The following is a 5,901-nucleotide window of genomic DNA, read 5'->3' as shown; positions in this document are numbered from 1 at the left end:
CCGGCAGCTCCCTGAGGCTGGGTTCATTATCCCTGCTTTGTGGAGGCTCAGGGAGTCTTCCTGCTCAATCTAGGGTCAGGGTCATGGTCAGAAGCCAAACTTTGTACCTTGTACCCTGCTCCCCCCCCACACACACACACACTGGGTCCTCATTTGTCAACGAAGAGGTCCCTGTGGTCCGAGGGTCTGGGCACAGCTTGGCTTACCACCTCAGGGGTATCCTGTACTTTGATAGCTATGTTCATGCCCATGTGTTCACTCACGAACCCCCCACATTCTCACAGATGCTCCGGGCGCACACCAGCGACGTGTACCAGCCCCATGACAGAGACCCCTGGCTGCTGACTGCAGGGGGCAGCGCCTCCGCCCGGAATGGCCGCCACATTGGGGCCTGCACCACTGTAAGGGTTAATTCTGTGTGTCAGCCTGGCTGCGCCGCAGTACCCAGATTGTGGTCAAAACACTGCACGGGCCGTATCCGGGAGGGCGTCTGGGGATGATATTCATGCTGAAATCAGCGGACTCGGAGCAAAGCAGATCGCCCTCCGTGCGGTGGTGGGCCTCGTCCAATCAGCTGCAGGTCTGACCAGAACGGACACTGACCTCCCCCAAGCAAGAGAGAATTCTGCCAGCTGACAGCCTTTGGACGCCGACAGCCACTTTTCCCGAGTCTCCAGTCTGCCAGCTTTACCCACCAGATTTTTGGACTCACCAAGCCTCCACAGTCATGAGAGCCAATTCCTTAAAATAGATCTTTCTCTCTCCCTCTCTCCCCCTGTATGCGTATACACATCCTGTTGGTTTCATTTCTCTGGGGAACCCCAAACTAACGCAACCGCATTCGAGCTCTGCGCTGGGCCCACCATCAACCCCCAAACTCCCCACAGCTCTGGGAAGTGGGAGCTGTTGTTTTCCCTTTTACAGACAAGGAGAAAGGGGGAGCAGAGAGCCCGGGGGACTTGCCTTCTGTCCAGAGGGATCACGAGCAGTTTGAATTCCAGTTCAGACAGGTGAGCACCAGTGGGGGCCTCTGTTTCCTCAGTCATATCGTGGAGAACCAGCTTCCCCACGGGGTTGTTAGACAGGTGACATCTGCAAAGCCACTGGTAAGTGAAGTTCTTAGGCGTGGACGCAGGAACAGAATTAAACCCAGGCACGTGGGCTGCCAGAGCCTGTGCCCATGGGTCCTCTGCGCCCATAGGTTCCCTGCGCCCATGGTCTCCATCTGAGAGTCCCTAAGCTCATGCCCTGGCAGAGGACTGGCTCCTCCAGGATGTCCCAGAGCTGGCACCTGGGCCCCTTTCTCCTTTCCTGGGAAGCCCCAACCCAGCAGGAGAAGCATCGGGGAAGCGCAGCGACCTGTCCCATGTCACCGAGCCGCAGTGGTGTGCTGTGTGACTCTCCACAGAACATTAGCTGCACATTACACGGTTATGTTCTGTACTGAGATGTATTCCCCAGACAGGCGGGGTTCCAGAGAGATGTGTACAGGCCCCAGGGGACGGGAGAGGCAGGAAGGCTTAGCTGCCTTCCCCTTTGCTGGGCCCGAGGCTGCTGCGCAGCCCCGGAAACTGGGGAAGCCCACCTGCCCCAGCTGCCCGCTCCAACTCCCTCTAGCACCTAGAAGCAATTAGGCTGGGTGGGCTGCAGGGCAGCGGGAAGGGCGTTAGGTGGTCCGTGTGCATGTGAGCAGCTGAGAAGCCTCGCCCACTACCCCTCTGGGCCCAATTTAGGAAACAGCCTAACTCTGCTTGAACTCCTCTAGTGCTTTTAGGATAAATCTGTCCTGGAAGCAGGGGACAGGCGCTCCGTGTACCCCCTTGTATGTTCAGAGAATGGCGCTCCCCTCCCTAGGTCCCAGGGGATGCTGCAGCAGCGGCTAAGGGCAAAGCTGCAGAACCGCCCCGGGAGGATCTGAATCCAGCCCTTCCTGTGTGACCCTGGACGAGCCACGTCACCTCCCTGTGCCTCAGTTTCCTCACCTCCGAAAAGAAGATGTCCATAGTACCACGTTGCGGGTGGTTGTGAGAATTAAATGAGTTAACGCCCGAGTCTGGAAAACATCTCGCAAATGTCGGCCCACTGTTAGGATTTTCACCATACACGGGCTCCACACACGCCAGAGCCTAGGGAAGCAGGTCTTGCTGACCTGCCCACGAGAGTGGGCAGGAAGGCTCTTCTCCCCCTTCCCTTCCCAGAGGAGCAGGGTGGGGAAATTTTCCCTATAGCAAGGTGGCTCTTCTGTTGGTTGGTCATTAGCTTAGCCAACAGATCTTCTGAGCGCCTCTTGCTCCTGAGCAGGCTGGGGACAGGGTTGGCTAGGGAAGCTGGGTCCCAGAATAAGCAACTGGGACACTGTCTGCTCTCCCACGGCTGGGGGGCAAGGTCATGTGCTCCTGCCTTGGCTGGAGTGACCGCTGAGGAAGGAAGCTGGGCCTCAGCCATGTTTCAGGTATCCTACCCAAGAATTTCTCCAGCTGGGTGAGAGGCAAGAGGCTGGAAGACGTGGGAGAGGGGAATGGAGAAAACAGGGGAAGGGAAGAAGCAGGAGCTGGGCCTCCCAGACAAGGGAATGGTGCTGTGGGGGAGGGTCCACATGCCCCCCACCCTAACAGTGGGGCCCAGGACCGTAGGCCAGACTTAAGGATGCGACCAGCACGAGGAGGAGCTCAGGCTGGAAGGCAGGGAGGGAAGGGGTGCAGATCTAATCCCAGCCCCTATAAGAGCCACTCTTGATCTGACCTGCTGAGGATTGTGATCGGGAGGGAGGAACAGAGATCTGAATTTCACAGAGGCTGGAGTTTTAAAATGAATCAGACTAAACGCTGTGGCGAGACAGCTCTAATAACCGGGCACGGCTGTGACGTATATAATTTGGTCAATGTCTTTACGGGAGCAGGCGGGGGAGGTTCGGCAGAGTGTAGTTAGGGGGAGTTATAGGGACACGTAAAGCTATTTCATATGAGTTCTCTAACACGTTGAGACTCCTCAATAAGTGGGTTAAATGTATTTATTTGTTTAATACCTTATTTCCCTACGTGAGCTGAGCCGCATCTGCGCTTCCCTCCCTGGCGGTGATGTCCCATGTTGGCCACACCTGGGCCTTTGCTGAAGGCTGGTTGCCAGCATTCATGAATGGGCCTTGGTTTCCCGACCCTGGAGCCCGGGGCTGAGAAGTCAGAGGAGGGGTCTCCTCGCGCACCTCCACTGCCGGTGGCTCCGCTTGTCCGGTCCTCGGTGAGGCCCAGGCTGGGGTGAAGGAGGGGGAAGGAGCCTGACTCGTGTTTCTGATCCTCGAGGCATCTGTCAATGGTGTTCTGGAAACAGAATAAACATGCATGTCCCTGACAAAGGGGAGAGGAGCTGGGAAGGAAGCATTTTTCAGAGGGATGGGAGCTGTACCTGGCCTGGGGAGCGGGGCAGGGTGGGGGAGGTGAGCTGGCACCCCAACCCAGCCCCAGGCAGACCCACGCCCCCCTCGGAGGAGGGATCCTGCTCAGGGGCCCCCTGGGGGGCAGAGCACAGACCCCTTCCTTCTCCCTCTACCTCTCCTTCCTGCCTCCATTTTCTTCATTTTCCTGGAAAGCCAGGGCTCAGAGCAAAGGAAGTCTCAGCAACTCCTGAGCACAGACGTCACCTCGAGGCCTGCATGACTGGTCTGGGAGTCCAGGGTCTGGCCTGCAATGGAGGGAGAGCCCTGGCCCTGCCAGCTTCGGACTCATACCCACCAGCCTGGACTCCTGGCAAGCGGAGATGCTGGAAGGGACAAGGGGACAGCGCCCGGCAGCTTCCTTGCTGAGTTCCCCAGATCATTTCCTGATGCTCAGGGCCTTCCTCTTCCCTTCTGAATAGCTCCCAGAGTGGCTGGCCCTGAGGCATCTCTTCTTTGAAATCAAATTCCTCTCTGGCTTTCTCTCTCTCTCTCTCTCCCCCTCCCTCTCTGGGTCTCTCTCTCTCTCTCTCTCTCTCTGTCCCTCCCTCTCTCGGTCTCTCTCTCTCTCTCTCTCTCTCTCTCTCTCTCTCTCACACACACACACACACACACAGTCCTTGAGGCTGAATCAGACCTCTCCTCAATCCCCCCAAGCCATATCTTTTCTGCCCTTACAGCTTTAGTCCCTTGGTGAGCTGCCGTACCACCCAGGGGTTACTGCCCAGTCCCTCCACCATGGGGTGCAGCTTCCTGGTAACCCCAGTGGGCAGGTAGGGCTGGGCAAGGAATCCCATATGGCCCAGGGACTCCCATCTCCACTCCTGGTGGCCTTTAAGATTCTATCACGCGGGGCAGGTTGACTCTCTACTTCCTCGGCCCCAGGTTTCTTCCCTGCACCAACCTGGCAGCTCGGGACTGACCCGCTCTGCCCCACGCAGGGTCGCAGGAGTGAGGTGGGCGCCGGTCCGTCCTGCGCTGAGCTGCCTTTTCCTCTCGAAGCCGGCTCTGCGCTCTGGGAAGGCTGGAGCTGCGGGGGCCCGGACGGAGGCATGTGATCCTGCAAGAGGTATTTTTAGCTTTCTCATTAACCGAGTACTTTCAAATTAGCCTTCTATTAACCTCAAAGGAAAATGAAAGTGTTCTTTTTTTTTTTCTTCCCAGAGTAAGTCTCTCCTGCAGAATAGCAAGGGTCCCATGATTAACATTTCATGTGCCTCGAAGCTCTAATGGAGGTGGAGTTTCCAAGATCTAACCAGTGGAATAATCGTCCAAGGTGGTCTGTTCCTTCTCATCTCAAACATCCTTTGTTTCTGTCTCCCCCATTTCCCCCCGCTCTTACTCAGAAAGGGTTCATGTGACTGGCGCTCACTTTTGGTCTAATCTGGGAACTCATCGCCTGTCCTGCACTGGTGACCCCAGACTGACATTTAGCCCCTGCTCCCCTCTGAAGCTCTGTCTGGTCCTTGAGCTTTGTGACCAGCATCACAGAAGAGGCCTCTTTTTTGGCAGGGGTCCCTGGAGTGGGCTTAACGCTCTGCAACCAGGGTGCAGGCCAGAGAGGGGAATAAATAGCCCTGCAATCTCCCAGCTCGTCAGGGGACAAGTCCAAGGAGGCTCATCCAGTTTCCACTCCCACCGGAGAGCCAGGGTCACCTGTCAGCAGGCCTCTGTCTCAGGATTGGTGCAGATGGGCCTGCTGGAGGGGACAGATGTGTGGCCCAGCCACTTGGAGGAGGTTGGCAACAGATAGGAGGGGGCTGCCCCACCACCCGCTTCCCCTGGGTCACTGAAGGAATGGGTGGGGTTGCTTCTGAAGGACTCGGGTCAAAGTTTGGGTCATTTGTCAATTGGTCCAGCCTGTCAGTGGCCCCCCAGGTCTTGACGGCTCTCTGTTTCCTTCCTCCCTCTGTGTCATCCCCACTGATCACCTTTCCACGGCCCCATCAGCAGCTTGGTCTGCTCCCCATCTCCCTTCAGTCAGGGGTCTGAGCTTTCTGAAGTCACCGTGTTGATGAGGGGCTCTGGCTTCCTAACCAGAGGCCTCTTAGGGAGACCATTTCCTTCTCACCGGCATTTTGCTCCATTTGTAAGCAGCCACGATGGAGGACTTTCTGTGTTGTGGGGGCGGGGGTGCTGCTCAGCCCCGAAGAACACCATCTCAAAGGGGGGGTGCTCCTTGCTGGGGACTTTCACTCCACATCCCCTGCCACCTCCATGAAGTCTTCCTTGCCCAAGTGGCCCTCCTCTAGATGCGACTCATTCCTGGAGGCTGGAGAAGACAACGGGCCCAAGATTTAAATGACCAGAGGGATTGCGGGATCAAGGGTCACGTGTGCATGAAGGGCCACTGTCTGCAGCTCCTGCCTTACGCCTCCAACTGCGTCCTAGCCGTCTCCCCCTGAATGGCCCCCTGCTCCTCCCACATTGAAATGTTGGAAAGCAAACTCATCACCTCACCGTCAAACTTT

General features: G+C 57.0%; 1 long non-coding RNA gene across 1 annotated transcript; it reads right to left on the bottom strand.

Annotated features, from left to right (window-relative positions):
* Positions 1–2,992: 2,992 nt before the first annotated feature.
* Positions 2,993–4,391, bottom strand: LOC149998893 (uncharacterized). Its single transcript, XR_016514243.1, has 3 exons — positions 4,335–4,391; positions 3,547–3,678; positions 2,993–3,317 (listed from the first exon to the last, which is right to left on the bottom strand). It is a non-coding gene; the product is annotated as an uncharacterized LOC149998893 (long non-coding RNA).
* Between the last annotated feature and the right edge of the window lie 1,510 nt (positions 4,392–5,901).

Source organism: Furipterus horrens, unplaced genomic scaffold, assembly GCF_987537825.1.
Source record: "Furipterus horrens unplaced genomic scaffold, mFurHor1.1.pri manual_scaffold_11, whole genome shotgun sequence".
NCBI lineage: Eukaryota > Metazoa > Chordata > Mammalia > Chiroptera > Furipteridae > Furipterus > Furipterus horrens.
The sequence above is the reverse complement of the archived record's forward strand: the minus strand, read 5'-3'. Positions and strand labels throughout refer to the sequence as shown.